Here is a 22,169-nt window from a genome sequence, read left to right on the forward strand (position 1 = left end):
GCTGCTGCTGTGGCACCACCACCCTTCCCTGGGGGACTTCTGCCTGGCAGGACCAGGTCCCCGGTATCCAGCCAGCTGTGACTAATTTCCATCACCTGTCCCTCTTTGGAGGGATACATAAGCCGGCTGGCTGAGGTGGCCTGGGACACCCAGTGCCTGCAGGAAGAAGAGACCATCGCCCAAGGGAAGGAGAGGCTGCTGCCGCCGCTGCTGCTGCTGTGGCACCACCACCTCCACCACCCTTCCCTGTGGGACTTCTGCCTGGCAGGACCAGGTCCCCGGTACCCAGCCAGCTGTGACTAATTTCCATCACCTGTCCCTCTTTGGAGGGATACATAAGCCGGCTGGCTGAGGTGGCCTGGGAGACCCAGTGCCTGCAGGAAGAAGAGACCATCGCCCAAGGGAAGGAGAGGCTGCTGCCGCCGCTGCTGCTGCTGTGGCACCACCACCTCCACCACCCTTCCCTGTGGGACTTCTGCCTGGCAGGACCAGGTCCCCGGTACCCAGCCAGCTGTGACTAATTTCCATCACCTGTCCCTCTTTGGAGGGATACATAAGCCGGCTGGCTGAGGTGGCCTGGGAGACCCAGTGCCTGCAGGAAGAAGAGACCATCGCCCAAGGGAAGGAGAGGCTGCTGCCGCCGCTGCTGCTGCTGCTGTGGCACCACCACCTCCACCACCCTTCCCTGTGGGACTTCTGCCTGGCAGGACCAGGTCCCCGGTACCCAGCCAGCTGTGACTAATTTCCATCACCTGTCCCTCTTTGGTGGGATACATAAGCCGGCTGGCTGAGGTGGCCTGGGAGACCCAGTGCCTGCAGGAAGAAGAGACCATCGCCCAAGGGAAGGAGAGGCTGTTGCCCCCGCTGCTGCTGCTGTGGCACCACCACCTCCACGACCTTTCCCTGTGGGACTTCTGCCTGGCAGGACCAGGTCCCCGGTACCCAGCCAGCTGTGACTAATTTCCATCACCTGTCCCTCTTTGGAGGGATACATAAGCCGGCTGGCTGAGGTGGCCTGGGAGACCCAGTGCCTGCAGGAAGAAGAGACCATTGCCCAAGGGAAGGAGAGGCTGCTGCCGCCGCTGCTGCTGCTGTGGCACCAACACCTCCACCACCCTTCCCTGTGGGACTTCTGCCTGGCAGGACCAGGTCCCCGGTACCCAGCCAGCTGTGACTAATTTCCATCACCTGTCCCTCTTTGGAGGGATACATAAGCTGGCTGGCTGAGGTGGCCTGGGAGACCCAGTACCTGCAGGAAGAAGAGACCATCGCCCAAGGGAAGGAGAGGCTGCTGCCGCCGCTGCTGTGGCACCACCACCTCCACCACCCTTCCCTGTGGGACTTCTGCCTGGCAGGACCAGGTCCCCGGTACCCAGCCAGCTGTGACTAATTTCCATCACCTGTCCCTCTTTGGTGGGATACATAAGCCGGCTGGCTGAGGTGGCCTGGGAGACCCAGTGCCTGCAGGAAGAAGAGACCATCGCCCAAGGGAAGGAGAGGCTGTTGCCGCCGCTGCTGCTGCTGTGGCACCACCACCTCCACGACCTTTCCCTGTGGGACTTCTGCCTGGCAGGACCAGGTCCCCGGTACCCAGCCAGCTGTGACTAATTTCCATCACCTGTCCCTCTTTGGAGGGATACATAAGCCGGCTGGCTGAGGTGGCGTGGGAGACCCAGTGCCTGCAGGAAGAAGAGACCATTGCCCAAGGGAAGGAGAGGCTGCTCGCGCCGCTGCTGCTGCTGTGGCACCACCACCTCCACCACCCTTCCCTGTGGGACTTCTGCCTGGCAGGACCAGGTCCCCGGTACCCAGCCAGCTGTGACTAATTTCCATCACCTGTCCCTCTTTGGAGGGATACATAAGCTGGCTGGCTGAGGTGGCCTGGGAGACCCAGTGCCTGCAGGAAGGAGACCATCGCCCAAGGGAAGGAGAGGTTGCTGCCGCCGCTACTGCTGCTGTGGCACCACCACCTCCACCACCCTTCCCTGTGGGACTTCTGCCTGGCAGGACCAGGTCCCCGGTACCCAGCCAGCTGTGACTCATTTCCATCACCTGTCCCTCTTTGGAGGGATACATAAGCAGGCTGGCTGAGGTGGCCTGGGAGACCCAGTGCCTGCAGGAAGAAGAGACCATCGCCCAAGGGAAGGAGAGGCTGCTGCCGCCGCTGCTGCTACTGTGGCACCACCACCCTTCCCTGTGGGACTTCTGCCTGGCAGGACCAGGTCCCCGGTATCCAGCCAGCTGTGACTAATTTCCATCACCTGTCCCTCTTTGGAGGGATACATAAGCCGTCGGGCTGAGGTGGCCTGGGAGACCCAGTGCCTGCAGGAAGAAGAGACCATCGCCCAAGGGAAGGAGAGGCTGCTGCCGCCGCTGCTGCTGCTGTGGCACCACCACCTCCACCACCCTTCCCTGTGGGACATCTCCCTGGCAGGACCAGGTCCCCAGTACCCAGCCAGCTGTGACTCATTTCCATCACCTGTCCCTCTTTGGAGGGATACATAAGCCGGCTGGCTGAGGTGGCCTGGGAGACCCAGTGCCTGCAGGAAGAAGAGACCATCGCCCAAGGGAAGGAGAGGCTGCTGCCGCCGCTGCTGCTGCTGTGGCACCACCACCTCCACCACCCTTCCCTGTGGGACTTCTGCCTGGCAGGACCAGGTCCCCGGTACCCAGCCAGCTGTGACTAATTTCCATCACCTGTCCCTCTTTGGAGGGATACATAAGCCGGCTGGCTGAGGTGGCCTGGGAGACCCAGTGCCTGCAGGAAGAAGAGACCATCGCCCAAGGGAAGGAGAGGCTGCTGCCGCCGCTGCTGCTGCTGTGGCACCACCACCTCCACCACCCTTCCCTGTGGGACTTCTGCCTGGAAGGACCAGGTCCCCGGTACCCAGCCAGCTGTGACTAATTTCCATCACCTGTCCCTCTTTGGAGGGATACATAAGCCGGCTGGCTGAGGTGGCCTGGGAGACCCAGTGCCTGCAGGAAGAAGAGACCATCGCCCAAGGGAAGGAGAGGCTCCTGCTGCGGCCGCTGCTGCTGCTGTGGCACCACAACCTCCACCACCCTTCCCTGTGGGACTTCTGCCTGGCAGGACCAGGTCCCCGGTACCCAGCCAGCTGTGACTAATTTCCATCACCTGTCCCTCTTTGGAGGGATACATAAGCCGGCTGGCTGAGGTGGCCTGGGAGACCCAGTGCCTGCAGGAAGAGACCATCGCCAAGGGAAGGAGAGGCTGCTGCCGCCGCTGCTGCTGCTGTGGCACCACCACCTCCACCACCCTTCCCTGTGGGACTTCTGCCTGGCAGGACCAGGTCCCCCGGTACCCAGCCAGCTGTGACTAATTTCCATCACCTGTCCCTCTTTGGAGGGATACATAAGCAGGCTGGCTGAGGTGGCCTGGGAGACCCAGTGCCTGCAGGAAGAAGAGACCATCGCCGAAGGGAAGGAGAGGCTGCTGCCGCCGCTGCTGCTGCTGTGGCACCACCACCTCCACCACCCTTCCCTGTGGGACTTCTGCCTGGCAGGACCAGGTCCCCGGTACCCAGCCAGCTGTGACTAATTTCCATCACCTGTCCCTCTTTGGAGGGATACATAAGCCGGCTGGCTGAGGTGGCCTGGGAGACCCAGTGCCTGCAGGAAGAAGAGACCATCGCCCAAGGGAAGGAGAGGCTGTTGCCGCCGCTGCTGCTGCTGTGGCACCACCACCTCCACGACCTTTCCCTGTGGGACTTCTGCCTGGCAGCACCAGGTCCCCGGTACCCAGCCAGCTGTGACTAATTTCCATCACCTCTCCCTCTTTGGAAGGATACATAAGCCGGCTGGCTGAGGTGGCCTGGGAGACCCAGTGCCTGCAGGAAGAAGAGACCATCGCCCAAGGGAAGGAGAGGCTGCTGCCGCCGCTGCTGCTGCTGTGGCACCACCACCTCCACCACCCTTCCCTGTGGGACTTCTGCCTGGCAGGACCAGGTCCCCGGTACCCAGCCAGCTGTAACTAATTTCCATCACCTGTCCCTCTTTGGAGGGATACATAAGCCGGCTGGCTGAGGTGGCCTGGGAGACCCAGTGCCTGCAGGAAGAAGAGACCATCGCCCAAGGGAAGGAGAGGCTGCTGCCGCCACTGCTGCTGCTGTGGCACCAAAACCTCCACCACCCTTCCCTGTGGGACTTCTGCCTGGCAGGACCAGGTCCCCGGTACCCAGCCAGCTGTGACTAATTTCCATCACCTGTCCCTCTTTGGAGGGATACATAAGCAGGCTGGCTGAGGTGGCCTGGGAGACCAAGTGCCTGCAGGAAGAAGAGACCATCGCCCAAGGGAAGGAGAGGCTGCTGCCGCCGCTGCTGCTGCTGTGGCACCACCACCCTTCCCTGTGGGACATCTGCCTGGCAGGACCAGGTCCCCGGTATCCAGCCAGCTGTGACTAATTTCCATCACCTGTCCCTCTTTGGAGGGATACATAAGCCGGCTGGCTGAGGTGGCGTGGGACACCCAGTGCCTGCAGGAAGAAGAGACCATCGCCCAAGGGAAGGAGAGGCTGCTGCCGCCGCTGCTGCTGCTGTGGCACCACCACCTCCACCACCCTTCCCTGTGGGACTTCTGCCTGGCAGGACCAGGTCCCCGGTACCCAGCCAGCTGTGACTAATTTCCATCACCTGTCCCTCTTTGGAGGGATACATAAGCCGGCTGGCTGAGGTGGCCTGGGAGACCCAGTGCCTGCAGGAAGAAGAGACCATCGCCCAAGGGAAGGAGAGGCTGCTGCCACCGCTGCTGCTGCTGTGGCACCACCACCTCCACCACCCTTCCCTGTGGGACTTCTGCCTGGCAGGACCAGGTCCCCGGTACCCAGCCAGCTGTGACTAATTTCCATCACCCGTCCCTCTTTGGAGGGATACATAAGCCGGCTGGCTGAGGTGGCCTGGGAGACCCAGTGCCTGCAGGAAGAAGAGACCATCGCCCAAGGGAAGGAGAGGCTGCTGCCGCCGCTGCTGCTGCTGTGGCACCACCACCTCCACCACCCTTCCCTGTGGGACTTCTGCCTGGCAGGACCAGGTCCCCGGTACCCAGCCAGCTGTGACTAATTTCCATCACCTGTCCCTCTTTGGAGGGATACATAAGCCGGCTGGCTGAGGTGGCCTGGGAGACCCAGTGCCTGCAGGAAGAAGAGACCATCGCCCAAGGGAAGGAGAGGCTGCTGCCGCCGCTGCTGCTGCTGTGGCACCACCACCTCCACCACCCTTCCCTGTGGGACTTCTGCCTGGCAGGACCAGGTCCCCGGTACCCAGCCAGCTGTGACTAATTTCCATCACGTGTCCCTCTTTGGAGGGATACATAAGCCGGCTGGCTGAGGTGGCCTGGGAGACCCAGTGCCTGCAGGAAGAAGAGACCATCACCCAAGGGAAGGAGAGGCTGTTGCCGCCGCTGCTGCTGCTGTGGCACCACCACCTCCACGACCTTTCCCTGTGGGACTTCTGCCTGGCAGGACCAGGTCCCCGGTATCCAGCCAGCTGTGACTAATTTCCATCACCTGTCCCTCTTTGGAGGGATACATAAGCCGGCTGGCTGAGGTGGCGTGGGAGACCCAGTGCCTGCAGGAAGAAGAGACCATCGCCCAAGGGAAGGAGAGGCTGCTGCCGCCACTGCTGCTGCTGTGGCACCACCACCTCCACCACCCTTCCCTGTGGGACTTCTGCCTGGCAGGACCAGGTCCCCGGTACCCAGCCAGCTTTGACTAATTTCCATCACCTGTCCCTCTTTGGAGGGATACATAAGCCGGCTGGCTGAGGTGGCCTGGGAGACCCAGTGCCTGCAGGAAGAAGAGACCATCGCCCAAGGGAAGGAGAGGCTGCTGCCGCCGCTGCTGCTGCTGTGGCACCACCACCTCCACCACCCTTCCCTGTGGGACTTCTGCCTGGCAGGACCAGGTCCCTGGTACCCAGCCAGCGGTGACTAATTTCCATCACCTGTCCCTCTTTGGAGGGATACATAAGCCGGCTAGCTGAGGTGGCCTGGGAGACCAGTGCCTGCAGGAAGAAGAGACCATCGCCCAAGGGAAGGAGAAGCTTCTGCCGCCGCTGCTGCTGCTGTGTCACCACCACCCTTCCCTGTGGGACTTCTGCCTGGCAGGACCAGGTCCCCGGTACCCAGCCAGCTGTGACTAATTTCCATCACCTGTCCCTCTTTGGAGGGATACATAAGCCGGCGGGCTGAGGTGGCCTGGGAGACCCAGTGCCTGCAGGAAGAAGAGACCATCGCCCAAGGGAAGGAGAGGCTGCTGCCGCCGCTGCTGCTGCTGTGGCACCACCACCTCCACCACCCTTCCCTGTGGGACTTCTGCCTGGCAGGACCAGGTCGCCGGTACCCAGCCAGCTGTGACTAATTTCCATCACCTGTCCCTCTTTGGAGGGATACATAAGCCGGCTGGCTTAGGTGGCCTGGGAGACCCAGTGCCTGCAGGAAGAAGAGACCATCGCCCAAGGGAAAGAGAGGCTGCTGCCGCCGCTGCTGCTGCTGTGGCACCACCACCTCCACCACCCTCCCCTGTGGGACTTCTGCCTGGCAGGACCAGGTCCCCGGTACCCAGCCAGCTGTGACTAATTTCCATCACCTGTCCCTCTTTGGAGGGATACATAAGCCGGCTGGCTGAGGTGGCCTTGGAGACCCAGTGCCTGCAGGAAGAAGAGACCATCGCCCAAGGGAAGGAGAGGCTGCTGCCGCCGCTGCTGCTGCTGTGGCACCACCACCACCACCACCCTTCCCTGTGGGACTTCTGCCTGGCAGGACCAGGTCCCCGGTACCCAGCCAGCTGTGACTAATTTCCATCACCTGTCCCTCTTTGGAGGGATACATAAGCCGGCTGGCTGAGGTGGACTGGGAGACCCAGTGCCTGCAGGAAGAAGAGACCATCGCCCAAGGGAAGGAGAGGCTGCTGCCGCCGCTGCTGCTGCTGTGGCACCACCACCTCCACCACCCTTCCCTGTAGGACTTCTGCCTGGCAGGACCAGGTCCCCGGTACCCAGCCAGCTGTGACAAATTTCCATCACCTGTCCCTCTTTGGTGGGATACATAAGCCGTCTCGCTGAGGTGGCCTGGGAGACCCAGTGCCTGCAGGAAGAAGAGACCATCGCCCAAGGGAAGGAGAGGCTGCTGCCGCCGCTGCTGCTACTGTGGCACCACCACCCTTCCCTGTGGGACTTCTGCCTGGCAGGACCAGGTCCCCGGTATCCAGCCAGCTGTGACTAATTTCCATCACCTGTCCCTCTTTGGAGGGATACATAAGCCGTCGGGCTGAGGTGGCCTGGGAGACCCAGTGCCTGCAGGAAGAAGAGACCATCGCCCAAGGGAAGGAGAGGCTGCTGCCGCCGCTGCTGCTGCTGTGGCACCACCACCTCCACCACCCTTCCCTGTGGGACTTCTCCCTGGCAGGACCAGGTCCCCAGTACCCAGCCAGCTGTGACTCATTTCCATCACCTGTCCCTCTTTGGAGGGATACATAAGCCGGCTGGCTGAGGTGGCCTGGGAGACCCAGTGCCTGCAGGAAGAAGAGACCATCGCCCAAGGGAAGGAGAGGCTGCTGCCGCCGCTGCTGCTGCTGTGGCACCACCACCTCCACCACCCTTCCCTGTGGGACTTCTGCCTGGCAGGACCAGGTCCCCGGTACCCAGCCAGCTGTGACTAATTTCCATCACCTGTCCCTCTTTGGAGGGATACATAAGCCGGCTGGCTGAGGTGGCCTGGGAGACCCAGTGCCTGCAGGAAGAAGAGACCATCGCCCAAGGGAAGGAGAGGCTCCTGCTGCGGCCGCTGCTGCTGCTGTGGCACCACAACCTCCACCACCCTTCCCTGTGGGACTTCTGCCTGGCAGGACCAGGTCCCTGGTACCCAGCCAGCTGTGACTAATTTCCATCACCTGTCCCTCTTTGGAGGGATACATAAGCCGGCTAGCTGAGGTGGCCTGGGAGACCAGTGCCTGCAGGAAGAAGAGACCATCGCCCAAGGGAAGGAGAGGCTTCTGCCGCCGCTGCTGCTGCTGTGTCACCACCACCCTTCCCTGTGGGACTTCTGCCTGGCAGGACCAGGTCCCCGGTACCCAGCCAGCTGTGACTAATTTCCATCACCTGTCCCTCTTTGGAGGGATACATAAGCCGGCGGGCTGAGGTGGCCTGGGAGACCCAGTGCCTGCAGGAAGAAGAGACCATCGCCCAAGGGAAGGAGAGGCTGCTGCCGCCGCTGCTGCTGCTGTGGCACCACCACCTCCACCACCCTTCCCTGTGGGACTTCTGCCTGGCAGGACCAGGTCCCCGGTACCCAGCCAGCTGTGACTAATTTCCATCACCTGTCCCTCTTTGGAGGGATACATAAGCCGGCTGGCTTAGGTGGCCTGGGAGACCCAGTGCCTGCAGGAAGAAGAGACCATCGCCCAAGGGAAAGAGAGGCTGCTGCCGCCGCTGCTGCTGCTGTGGCACCACCACCTCCACCACCCTCCCCTGTGGGACTTCTGCCTGGCAGGACCAGGTCCCCGGTACCCAGCCAGCTGTGACTAATTTCCATCACCTGTCCCTCTTTGGAGGGATACATAAGCCGGCTGGCTGAGGTGGCCTGGGAGACCCAGTGCCTGCAGGAAGAAGAGACCATCGCCCAAGGGAAGGAGAGGCTGCTGCCGCCGCTGCTGCTGCTGTGGCACCACCACCACCACCACCCTTCCCTGTGGGACTTCTGCCTGGCAGGACCAGGTCCCCGGTACCCAGCCAGCTGTGACTAATTTCCATCACCTGTCCCTCTTTGGAGGGATACATAAGCCGGCTGGCTGAGGTGGCCTGGGAGACCCAGTGCCTGCAGGAAGAAGAGACCATCGCCCAAGGGAAGGAGAGGCTGCTGCCGCCGCTGCTGCTGCTGTGGCACCACCACCTCCACCACCCTTCCCTGTGGGACTTCTGCCTGGCAGGACCAGGTCCCCGGTACCCAGCCAGCTGTGACAAATTTCCATCACCTGTCCCTCTTTGGTGGGATACATAAGCCGTCTGGCTGAGGTGGCCTGGGAGACCCAGTGCCTGCAGGAAGAAGAGACCATCGCCCAAGGGAAGGAGAGGCTGTTGCCGCCGCTGCTGCTGCTGTGGCACCACCACCTCCACGACCTTTCCCTGTGGGACTTCTGCCTGGCAGGACCAGGTCCCCGGTACCCAGCCAGCTGTGACAAATTTCCATCACCTGTCCCTCTTTGGAAGGATACATAAGCCGGCTGGCTGAGGTGGCGTGGGAGACTCAGTGCCTGCAGGAAGAAGAGACCATCGCCCAAGGGAAGGAGAGGCTGCTGCCGCCGCTGCTGCTGCTGTGGCACCACCACCTCCACCACCCTTCCCTGTGGGACTTCTGCCTGGCAGGACCAGGTCCCCGGTACCCAGCCAGCTGTGACTAATTTCCATCACCTGTCCCTCTTTGGAGGGATACATAAGCAGGCTGGCTGAGGTGGCCTGGGAGACCCAGTGCCTGCAGGAAGAAGAGACCATCGCCCAAGGGAAGGAGAGGCTGCTGCCGCCGCCGCCGCTGCTGCTGCTGTGGCACCACCACCCTTCCCTGGGGGACTTCTGCCTGGCAGGACCAGGTCCCCGGTATCCAGCCAGCTGTGACTAATTTCCATCACCTGTCCCTCTTTGGAAGGATACATAAGCCGGCTGGCTGAGGTGGCCTGGGACACCCAGTGCCTGCAGGAAGAAGAGACCATCGCCCAAGGGAAGGAGAGGCTGCTGCCGCCGCTGCTGCTGCTGTGGCACCACCACCTCCACCACCCTTCCCTGTGGGACTTCTGCCTGGCAGGACCAGGTCCCCGGTACCCAGCCAGCTGTGACTAATTTCCATCACCTGTCCCTCTTTGGAGGGATACATAAGCCGGCTGGCTGAGGTGGCCTGGGAGACCCAGTGCCTGCAGGAAGAAGAGACCATCGCCCAAGGGAAGGAGAGGCTGCTGCCGCCGCTGCTGCTGCTGTGGCACCACCACCTCCACCACCCTTCCCTGTGGGACTTCTGCCTGGCAGGACCAGGTCCCCGGTACCCAGCCAGCTGTGACTAATTTCCATCACCTGTCCCTCTTTGGAGGGATACATAAGCCGGTTGGCTGAGGTGGCCTGGGAGACCCAGTGCCTGCAGGAAGAAGAGACCATCGCCCAAGGGAAGGAGAGGCTGTTGCCGCCGCTGCTGCTGCTGTGGCACCACCACCTCCACGACCTTTCCCTGTGGGACTTCTGCCTGGCAGCACCAGGTCCCCGGTACCCAGCCAGCTGTGACTAATTTCCATCACCTCTCCCTCTTTGGAAGGATACATAAGCCGGCTGGCTGAGGTGGCCTGGGAGACCCAGTGCCTGCAGGAAGAAGAGACCATCGCCCAAGGGAAGGAGAGGCTGCTGCCGCCGCTGCTGCTGCTGTGGCACCACCACCTCCACCACCCTTCCCTGTGGGACTTCTGCCTGGCAGGACCAGGTCCCCGGTACCCAGCCAGCTGTGACTAATTTCCATCACCTGTCCCTCTTTGGAGGGATACATAAGCCGGCTGGCTGAGGTGGCCTGGGAGACCCAGTGCCTGCAGGAAGAAGAGACCATCGCCCAAGGGAAGGAGAGGCTGCTGCCGCCACTGCTGCTGCTGTGGCACCACCACCTCCACCACCCTTCCCTGTGGGACTTCTGCCTGGCAGGACCAGGTCCCCGGTACCCAGCCAGCTGTGACTAATTTCCATCACCTGTCCCTCTTTGGAGGGATACATAAGCAGGCTGGCTGAGGTGGCCTGGGACACCCAGTGCCTGCAGGAAGAAGAGACCATCGCCCAAGGGAAGGAGAGGCTGCTGCCGCCGCTGCTGCTGCTGTGGCACCACCACCCTTCACTGTGGGACATCTGCCTGGCAGGACCAGGTCCCCGGTATCCAGCCAGCTGTGACTAATTTCCATCACCTGTCCCTCTTTGGAGGGATACATAAGCCGGCTGGCTGAGGTGGCGTGGGACACCCAGTGCCTGCAGGAAGAAGAGACCATCGCCCAAGGGAAGGAGAGGCTGCTGCCGCCGCTGCTGCTGCTGTGGCACCACCACCTCCACCACCCTTCCCTGTGGGACTTCTGCCTGGCAGGACCAGGTCCCCGGTACCCAGCCAGCTGTGACTAATTTCCATCACCTGTCCCTCTTTGGAGGGATACATATGCCGGCTGGCTGAGGTGGCCTGGGAGACCCAGTGCCTGCAGGAAGAAGAGACCATCGCCCAAGGGAAGGAGAGGCTGCTGCCGCCGCTGCTGCTGCTGTGGCACCACCACCTCCACCACCCTTCCCTGTGGGACTTCTGCCTGGCAGGACCAGGTCCCCGGTACCCAGCCAGCTGTGACTAATTTCCATCACCCGTCCCTCTTTGGAGGGATACATAAGCCGGCTGGCTGAGGTGGCCTGGGAGACCCAGTGCCTGCAGGAAGAAGAGACCATCGCCCAAGGGAAGGAGAGGCTGCTGCCGCCGCTGCTGCTGCTGTGGCACCACCACCTCCACCACCCTTCCCTGTGGGACTTCTGCCTGGCAGGACCAGGTCCCCGGTACCCAGCCAGCTGTGACTAATTTCCATCACCTGTCCCTCTTTGGAGGGATACATAAGCCGGCTGGCTGAGGTCGCCTGGGAGACCCAGTGCCTGCAGGAAGAAGAGACCATCGCCCAAGGGAAGGAGAGGCTGCTGCCGCCGCTGCTGCTGCTGTGGCACCACCACCTCCACCACCCTTCCCTGTGGGACTTCTGCCTGGCAGGACCAGGTCCCCGGTACCCAGCCACCTGTGACTAATTTCCATCACCTGTCCCTCTTTGGAGGGATACATAAGCCGGCTGGCTGAGGTCGCCTGGGAGACCCAGTGCCTGCAGGAAGAAGAGACCATCGCCCAAGGGAAGGAGAGGCTGCTGCCGCCGCTGCTGCTGCTGTGGCACCACCACCTCCACCACCCTTCCCTGTGGGACTTCTGCCTGGCAGGACCAGGTCCCCGGTACCCAGCCAGCTGTGACTAATTTCCATCACCTGTCCCTCTTTGGAGGGATACATAAGCCGGCTGGCTGAGGTGGCCTGGGAGACCCAGCGCCTGCAGGAAGAAGAGACCATCACCCAAGGGAAGGAGAGGCTGTTGACGCCGCTGCTGCTGCTGTGGCACCACCACCTCCACGACCTTTCCCTGTGGGACTTCTGCCTGGCAGGACCAGGTCCCCGGTATCCAGCCAGCTGTGACTAATTTCCATCACCTGTCCCTCTTTGGAGGGATACATAAGCCGGCTGGCTGAGGTGGCGTGGGAGACCCAGTGCCTGCAGGAAGAAGAGACCATCGCCCAAGGGAAGGAGAGGCTGCTGCCGCCACTGCTGCTGCTGTGGCACCACCACCTCCACCACCCTTCCCTGTGGGACTTCTGCCTGGCAGGACCAGGTCCCCGGTACCCAGCCAGCTTTGACTAATTTCCATCACCTGTCCCTCTTTGGAGGGATACATAAGCCGGCTGGCTGAGGTGGCCTGGGAGACCCAGTGCCTGCAGGAAGAAGAGACCATCGCCCAAGGGAAGGAGAGGCTGCTGCCGCCGCTGCTGCTGCTGTGGCACCACCACCTCCACCACCCTTCCCTGTGGGACTTCTGCCTGGCAGGACCAGGTCCCCGGTACCCAGCCAGCTGTGACTAATTTCCATCACCCGTCCCTCTTTGGAGGGATACATAAGCCGGCTGGCTGAGGTGGCCTGGGAGACCCAGTGCCTGCAGGAAGAAGAGACCATCGCCCAAGGGAAGGAGAGGCTGCTGCCGCCGCTGCTGCTGCTGTGGCACCACCACCTCCACCACCCTTCCCTGTGGGACTTCTGCCTGGCAGGACCAGGTCCCCGGTACCCAGCCAGCTGTGACTAATTTCCATCACCTGTCCCTCTTTTGAGGGATACATAAGCCGGCTGGCTGAGGTGGCCTGGGAGACCCAGTGCCTGCAGGAAGAAGAGACCATCGCCCAAGGGAAGCAGAGGCTGCTGCCGCCGCCGCTGCTGCTGCTGTGGCACCACCACCTCCACCACCCTTCCCTGTGGGACTTCTGCCTGGCAGGACCATGTCCCCGGTACCCAGCCAGCTGTGACTAATTTCCATCACCTGTCCCTCTTTGGAGGGATACATAAGCCGGCTGGCTGAGGTGGCCTGGGAGACCCAGCGCCTGCAGGAAGAAGAGACCATCACCCAAGGGAAGGAGAGGCTGTTGCCGCCGCTGCTGCTGCTGTGGCACCACCACCTCCACGACCTTTCCCTGTGGGACTTCTGCCTGGCAGGACCAGGTCCCCGGTATCCAGCCAGCTGTGACTAATTTCCATCACCTGTCCCTCTTTGGAGGGATACATAAGCCGGCTGGCTGAGGTGGCGTGGGAGACCCAGTGCCTGCAGGAAGAAGAGACCATCGCCCAAGGGAAGGAGAGGCTGCTGCCGCCACTGCTGCTGCTGTGGCACCACCACCTCCACCACCCTTCCCTGTGGGACTTCTGCCTGGCAGGACCAGGTCCCCGGTACCCAGCCAGCTTTGACTAATTTCCATCACCTGTCCCTCTTTGGAGGGATACATAAGCCGGCTGGCTGAGCTGGCCTGGGAGACCCAGTGCCTGCAGGAAGAAGAGACCATCGCCCAAGGGAAGGAGAGGCTGCTGCCGCCGCTGCTGCTGCTGTGGCACCACCACCTCCACCACCCTTCCCTGTGGGACTTCTGCCTGGCAGGACCAGGTCCCTGGTACCCAGCCAGCTGTGACTAATTTCCATCACCTGTCCCTCTTTGGAGGGATACATAAGCCGGCTAGCTGAGGTGGCCTGGGAGACCAGTGCCTGCAGGAAGAAGAGACCATCGCCCAAGGGAAGGAGAGGCTTCTGCCGCCGCTGCTGCTGCTGTGTCACCACCACCCTTCCCTGTGGGACTTCTGCCTGGCAGGACCAGGTCCCCGGTACCCAGCCAGCTGTGACTAATTTCCATCACCTGTCCCTCTTTGGAGGGATACATAAGCCGGCGGGCTGAGGTGGCCTGGGAGACCCAGTGCCTGCAGGAAGAAGAGACCATCGCCCAAGGGAAGGAGAGGCTGCTGCCGCCGCTGCTGCTGCTGTGGCACCACCACCTCCACCACCCTTCCCTTTGGGACTTCTGCCTGGCAGGACCAGGTCCCCGGTACCCAGCCAGCTGTGACTAATTTCCATCACCTGTCCCTCTTTGGAGGGATACATAAGCCGGCTGGCTTAGGTGGCCTGGGAGACCCAGTGCCTGCAGGAAGAAGAGACCATCGCCCAAGGGAAAGAGAGGCTGCTGCCGCCGCTGCTGCTGCTGTGGCACCACCACCTCCACCACCCTCCCCTGTGGGACTTCTGCCTGGCAGGACCAGGTCCCCGGTACCCAGCCAGCTGTGACTAATTTCCATCACCTGTCCCTCTTTGGAGGGATACATAAGCCGGCTGGCTGAGGTGGCCTGGGAGACCCAGTGCCTGCAGGAAGAAGAGACCATCGCCCAAGGGAAGCAGAGGCTGCTGCCGCCGCCGCTGCTGCTGCTGTGGCACCACCACCTCCACCACCCTTCCCTGTGGGACTTCTGCCTGGCAGGACCATGTCCCCGGTACCCAGCCAGCTGTGACTAATTTCCATCACCTGTCCCTCTTTGGAGGGATACATAAGCCGGCTGGCTGAGGTGGCCTGGGAGACCCAGCGCCTGCAGGAAGAAGAGACCATCACCCAAGGGAAGGAGAGGCTGTTGCCGCCGCTGCTGCTGCTGTGGCACCACCACCTCCACGACCTTTCCCTGTGGGACTTCTGCCTGGCAGGACCAGGTCCCCGGTATCCAGCCAGCTGTGACTAATTTCCATCACCTGTCCCTCTTTGGAGGGATACATAAGCCGGCTGGCTGAGGTGGCGTGGGAGACCCAGTGCCTGCAGGAAGAAGAGACCATCGCCCAAGGGAAGGAGAGGCTGCTGCCGCCACTGCTGCTGCTGTGGCACCACCATCTCCACCACCCTTCCCTGTGGGACTTCTGCCTGGCAGGACCAGGTCCCCGGTACCCAGCCAGCTTTGACTAATTTCCATCACCTGTCCCTCTTTGGAGGGATACATAAGCCGGCTGGCTGAGCTGGCCTGGGAGACCCAGTGCCTGCAGGAAGAAGAGACCATCGCCCAAGGGAAGGAGAGGCTGCTGCCGCCGCTGCTGCTGCTGTGGCACCACCACCTCCACCACCCTTCCCTGTGGGACTTCTGCCTGGCAGGACCAGGTCCCTGGTACCCAGCCAGCTGTGACTAATTTCCATCACCTGTCCCTCTTTGGAGGGATACATAAGCCGGCTAGCTGAGGTGGCCTGGGAGACCAGTGCCTGCAGGAAGAAGAGACCATCGCCCAAGGGAAGGAGAGGCTTCTGCCGCCGCTGCTGCTGCTGTGTCACCACCACCCTTCCCTGTGGGACTTCTGCCTGGCAGGACCAGGTCCCCGGTACCCAGCCAGCTGTGACTAATTTCCATCACCTGTCCCTCTTTGGAGGGATACATAAGCCGGCGGGCTGAGGTGGCCTGGGAGACCCAGTGCCTGCAGGAAGAAGAGACCATCGCCCAAGGGAAGGAGAGGCTGCTGCCGCCGCTGCTGCTGCTGTGGCACCACCACCTCCACCACCCTTCCCTTTGGGACTTCTGCCTGGCAGGACCAGGTCCCCGGTACCCAGCCAGCTGTGACTAATTTCCATCACCTGTCCCTCTTTGGAGGGATACATAAGCCGGCTGGCTTAGGTGGCCTGGGAGACCCAGTGCCTGCAGGAAGAAGAGACCATCGCCCAAGGGAAAGAGAGGCTGCTGCCGCCGCTGCTGCTGCTGTGGCACCACCACCTCCACCACCCTCCCCTGTGGGACTTCTGCCTGGCAGGACCAGGTCCCCGGTACCCAGCCAGCTGTGACTAATTTCCATCACCTGTCCCTCTTTGGAGGGATACATAAGCCGGCTGGCTGAGGTGGCCTTGGAGACCCAGTGCCTGCAGGAAGAAGAGACCATCGCCCAAGGGAAGGAGAGGCTGCTGCCGCCGCTGCTGCTGCTGTGGCACCACCACCACCACCACCCTTCCCTGTGGGACTTCTGCCTGGCAGGACCAGGTCCCCGGTACCCAGCCAGCTGTGACTAATTTCCATCACCTGTCCCTCTTTGGAGGGATACATAAGCCGGCTGGCTGAGGTGGCCTGGGAGACCCAGTGCCTGCAGGAAGAAGAGACCATCGCCCAAGGGAAGGAGAGGCTGCTGCCGCCGCTGCTGCTGCTGTGGCACCACCACCTCCACCACCCTTCCCTGTGGGACTTCTGCCTGGCAGGACCAGGTCCCCGGTACCCAGCCAGCTGTGACTAATTTCCATCACCTGTCCCTCTTTGGAGGGATACATAAACCGGCTGGCTGAGGTGGCCTGGGAGACCCAGTGCCTGCAGGAAGAAGAGACCATCGCCCAAGGGAAGGAGAGGCTGCTGCCGCCGCTGCTGCTGCTGTGGCACCACCACCTCCACCACCCTTCCCTGTGGGACTTCTGCCTGGCAGGACCAGGTCCCCGGTACCCAGCCAGCTGTGACTCATTTCCATCACCTGTCCCTCTTTGGTGGGATACATAAGCCGTCTGGCTGAGGTGGCCTGGGAGACCCAGTGCCTGCAGGAAGAAGAGACCATCGCCCAAGGGAAGGAGAGGCTGTTGCCGCCGCTGCTGCTGCTGTGGCACCACCACCTCCACGACCTTTCCCTGTGGGACTTCTGCCTGGCAGGACCAGGTCCCCGGTACCCAGCCAGCTGTGACAAATTTCCATCACCTGTCCCTCTTTGGAAGGATACATAAGCCGGCTGGCTGAGGTGGCGTGGGAGACCCAGTGCCTGCAGGAAGAAGAGACCATCGCCCAAGGGAAGGAGAGGCTGCTGCCGCCGCTGCTGCTGCTGTGGCACCACCACCTCCACCACCCTTCCCTGTGGGACTTCTGCCTGGCAGGACCAGGTCCCCGGTACCCAGCCAGCTGTGACTAATTTCCATCACCTGTCCCTCTTTGGAGGGATACATAAGCAGGCTGGCTGAGGTGGCCTGGGAGACCCAGTGCCTGCAGGAAGAAGAGACCATCGCCCAAGGGAAGGAGAGGCTGCTGCCGCCGCCGCCGCTGCTGCTGCTGTGGCACCACCACCCTTCCCTGTGGGACTTCTGCCTGGCAGGACCAGGTCCCCGGTATCCAGCCAGCTGTGACTAATTTCCATCACCTGTCCCTCTTTGGAGGGATACATAAGCCGGCTGGCTGAGGTGGCCTGGGACACCCAGTGCCTGCAGGAAGAAGAGACCATCGCCCAAGGGAAGGAGAGGCTGCTGCCGCCGCTGCTGCTGCTGCTGTGGCACCACCACCTCCACCACCCTTCCCTGTGGGACTTCTGCCTGGCAGGACCAGGTCCCCGGTACCCAGCCAGCTGTGACTAATTTCCATCACCTGTCCCTCTTTGGAGGGATACATAAGCCGGCTGGCTGAGGTGGCCTGGGAGACCCAGTGCCTGCAGGAAGAAGAGACCATCGCCCAAGGGAAGGAGAGGCTGCTGCCGCCGCTGCTGCTGCTGTGGCACCACCACCTCCACCACCCTTCCCTGTGGGACTTCTGCCTGGCAGGACCAGGTCCCCGGTACCCAGCCAGCTGTGACTAATTTCCATCACCTGTCCCTCTTTGGAGGGATACATAAGCCGTCTGGCTGAGGTGGCCTGGGAGACCCAGTGCCTGCAGGAAGAAGAGACCATCGCCCAAGGGAAGGAGAGGCTGCTGCCGCCGCTGCTGCTGCTGCTGTGGCACCACCACCTCCACCACCCTTCCCTGTGGGACTTCTGCCTGGCAGGACCAGGTCCCCGGTACCCAGCCAGCTGTGACTAATTTCCATCACCTGTCCCTCTTTGGTGGGATACATAAGCCGGCTGGCTGAGGTGGCCTGGGAGACCGAGTGCCTGCAGGAAGAAGAGACCATCGCCCAAGGGAAGGAGAGGCTGTTGCCCCCGCTGCTGCTGCTGTGGCACCACCACCTCCACGACCTTTCCCTGTGGGACTTCTGCCTGGCAGGACCAGGTCCCCGGTACCCAGCCAGCTGTGACTAATTTCCATCACCTGTCCCTCTTTGGAGGGATACATAAGCCGGCTGGCTGAGGTGGCCTGGGAGACCCAGTGCCTGCAGGAAGAAGAGACCATTGCCCAAGGGAAGGAGAGGCTGCTGCCGCCGCTGCTGCTGCTGTGGCACCACCACCTCCACCACCCTTCCCTGTGGGACTTCTGCCTGGCAGGACCAGGTCCCCGGTACCCAGCCAGCTGTGACTAATTTCCATCACCTGTCCCTCTTTGGAGGGATACATAAGCTGGCTGGCTGAGGTGGCCTGGGAGACCCAGTGCCTGCAGGAAGAAGAGACCATCGCCCAAGGGAAGGAGAGGCTGCTGCCGCCGCTGCTGTGGCACCACCACCTCCACCACCCTTCCCTGTGGGACTTCTGCCTGGCAGGACCAGGTCCCCGGTACCCAGCCAGCTGTGACTAATTTCCATCACCTGTCCCTCTTTGGTGGGATACATAAGCCGGCTGGCTGAGGTGGCCTGGGAGACCCAGTGCCTGCAGGAAGAAGAGACTATCGCCCAAGGGAAGGAGAGGCTGTTGCCGCCGCTGCTGCTGCTGTGGCACCACCACCTCCACGACCTTTCCCTGTGGGACTTCTGCCTGGCAGGACCAGGTCCCCGGTACCCAGCCAGCTGTGACTAATTTCCATCACCTGTCCCTCTTTGGAGGGATACATAAGCCGGCTGGCTGAGGTGGCGTGGGAGACCCAGTGCCTGCAGGAAGAAGAGACCATTGCCCAAGGGAAGGAGAGGCTGCTCGCGCCGCTGCTGCTGCTGTGGCACCACCACCTCCACCACCCTTCCCTGTGGGACTTCTGCCTGGCAGGACCAGGTCCCCGGTACCCAGCCAGCTGTGACTAATTTCCATCACCTGTCCCTCTTTGGAGGGATACATAAGCTGGCTGGCTGAGGTGGCCTGGGAGACCCAGTGCCTGCAGGAAGGAGACCATCGCCCAAGGGAAGGAGAGGTTGCTGCCGCCGCTGCTGCTGCTGTGGCACCACCACCTCCACCACCCTTCCCTGTGGGACTTCTGCCTGGCAGGACCAGGTCCCCGGTACCCAGCCAGCTGTGACTCATTTCCATCACCTGTCCCTCTTTGGAGGGATACATAAGCAGGCTGGCTGAGGTGGCCTGGGAGACCCAGTGCCTGCAGGAAGAAGAGACCATCGCCCAAGGGAAGGAGAGGCTGCTGCCGCCGCTGCTGCTACTGTGGCACCACCACCCTTCCCTGTGGGACTTCTGCCTGGCAGGACCAGGTCCCCGGTATCCAGCCAGCTGTGACTAATTTCCATCACCTGTCCCTCTTTGGAGGGATACATAAGCCGTCGGGCTGAGGTGGCCTGGGAGATCCAGTGCCTGCAGGAAGAAGAGACCATCGCCCAAGGGAAGGAGAGGCTGCTGCCGCCGCTGCTGCTGCTGTGGCACCACCACCTCCACCACCCTTCCCTGTGGGACTTCTGCCTGGCAGGACCAGGTCCCCAGTACCCAGCCAGCTGTGACTAATTTCCATCACCTGTCCCTCTTTGGAGGGATACATAAGCCGGCTGGCTGAGGTGGCCTGGGAGACCCAGTGCCTGCAGGAAGAAGAGACCATCGCCCAAGGGAAGGAGAGGCTGCTGCCGCCGCTGCTGCTGCTGTTGGAACACCACCTCCACCACCCTTCCCAGTGGGACTGCTGCCTGGCAGACGTGCCTCCTGCAGGACCAGGTCCCAGGTACCCAGCCAGCTGTGACTAATTTCCATCACCTGTCCCTCTTTGGAGGGATACATAAGCCGGCTGGCTGAGGTGGCCTGGGAGACCCAGTGCCTGCAGGAAGAAGAGACCATCGCCCAAGGGAAGGAGAGGCTGCTGCCGCCGCTGCTGCTGCTGTGGCACCACCACCTCCACCACCCTTCCCTGTGGGACTTCTGCCTGGCAGGACCAGGTCCCTGGTACCCAGCCAGCTGTGACTAATTTCCATCACCTGTCCCTCTTTGGAGGGATACATAAGCCGGCTGGCTGAGGTGGCCTGGGAGACCCAGTGCCTGCAGGAAGAAGAGACCATCGCCCAAGGGAAGGAGAGGCTGCTGCTGCCACTGCTGCTGCTGTGGCACCACCACCTCCACCACCCTTCCCTGTGGGACTTCTGCCTGGCAGGACCAGGTCCCCGGTACCCAGCCAGCTGTGACTAATTTCCATCACCTGTCCCTCTTTGGAGGGATACATAAGCCGGCTGGCTGAGGTGGCCTGGGAGACCCAGTGCCTGCAGGAAGAAGAGACCATCGCCCCAAGGGAAGGAGAGGCTGCTGCTGCTTTCTTTTTTTTATTTCTATTTTATTTTATTTTAATTTTTATTTGTATTTGTATTTTTAATTTTTAATTTGTTTGTTGTTTGTTGTTGTTTGTGTGAATGAGATTGAGTGGATGTGTTTGTGTCTATTTATGTGAATTTGTATGTGTTGTTGTGTGAATGTGTTTGTTTGGGTTTAGGTATATTTAAAATGTGCCTGGGAGAGCATACTTTGTACCTCACGGGGGGGCTTTCGGGGGCCCCAATCAGCGTAGTGATGGGTAATGGGAGGTATGGTGTTAGGAGGAGAACAGGCCAGGTAAGGGGAACTCGTCCCAGACAAGTTGTGCCTGTGCCTCGTTCCGGTTCTCCTCATAGCCACAGGACTGTTGGTTGTTCTATCAGCCAGTCCTTAGATCTCCAGGTGCTGCTTTTGAATGCCAGGTCGGTATATAATAAAACCTCCCTTGTCCACGACTTAATTGTGGATGAGGGCGCCGACCTGGCATGTATAACCGAGACCTGGGTGGGTGAGCAGGGAGGAGTTGCTCTTTCTCAGCTTTGCCCACCTGTGTATTCGGTGCAGCACTATGGTAGATCTGAGGGCTGGGGAGGCGGGGTTGCTGTGGTCTATAGGAGTTCTTTCTCTCTCACCAGGCACCATGTCCAGATGGCGACTGGTCTTGAGTGCCTCCACCTTGTGTTGGGCCAAGGAGACAGACTGGGAATCCTGTTGGTGTACCTTGCTGCACAACAGCTTCCCTAGCTGAGCTGACAGAGATAGTCTCGGAGGTACTGTTGAGGTCCCCCAGACTGGTGGTGCTGGGGGACATCAACATTCATGCCGAGACTGTCTTATCTGGGGGGGCTCAGGACTTCATGGCCTCCATGACAACCATGGGGCTGTCTCAATTTGTTACGGGCCCAACACATGTGTTGGGTCACACCCTTGATTTGATCTTCGCCACTGGTCATGGAGATGGTGATCTGGAGGTGGGGTGTTTTTCATCTACTCCATTGTCATGGACAGATCACCGCTTGCTGAGCTTTAGACTCACAGCGACCCTTTCCCTCTGCAAAGGTGGGGGACCTATTAAGTTGGTCCGCTCCCGGAGACTCATGGATCCTACTGGTTTTCAGAGGGCTCTGGGAGTTTTTCCAGCTGATAGCACTGGCGCTCCTGTCGAGGCCTTGGTCGAACTGTGGAACACGGAGATGGCCCGGGCTATTGACACGATTGCTCCCGCGCGCCCTCTTCGATGCAGAGCTCATACAGCTCCGTGATATACCCCAGAGCTGAGAGTGATGAAGCAAGAGAGAAGGAGGCTGGAGTGCAGATGGAGACGAACTCCAGACGGATGCAGTTATGCTTTGGTAAGTGCCTCCACTAAGTTGTATATGAAAGCGGTAAGGGAACAATTATAGACCGGTGGCGAATGTCCCTTTTTTGGGGCAAGGTTTTGGAGCGGGTGGTTGCTGGCCAGCTCCAGGTGCTCTTGGATGAAACTGATTATCTGGATCCGTTTCAATCCGGTTTTAGGTCCGGTTTTGGCACAGAAACAGCCTTGGTCGCCCTGTATGATGACCTTTGTCGGGAGAGGGATAGAGGGAGTGTGACTCTGTTGATTCTCCTTGATCTCTCAGCGGCGTTTGATACCATCGACCATGGTATCCTTCTGGGGAGACTCGCGGAGTTGGGAGTTGGGGGCACTGCTTGGCAGTGGCTCTGCTCCTACTTGGCGGATCGTCGCCAGAAGGTAGTACTTGGGGAACATTACTCGACACC

The sequence above is a fragment of the Rhineura floridana genome, chromosome 3 (genome assembly GCF_030035675.1).
Source record: "Rhineura floridana isolate rRhiFlo1 chromosome 3, rRhiFlo1.hap2, whole genome shotgun sequence".
NCBI lineage: Eukaryota > Metazoa > Chordata > Lepidosauria > Squamata > Rhineuridae > Rhineura > Rhineura floridana.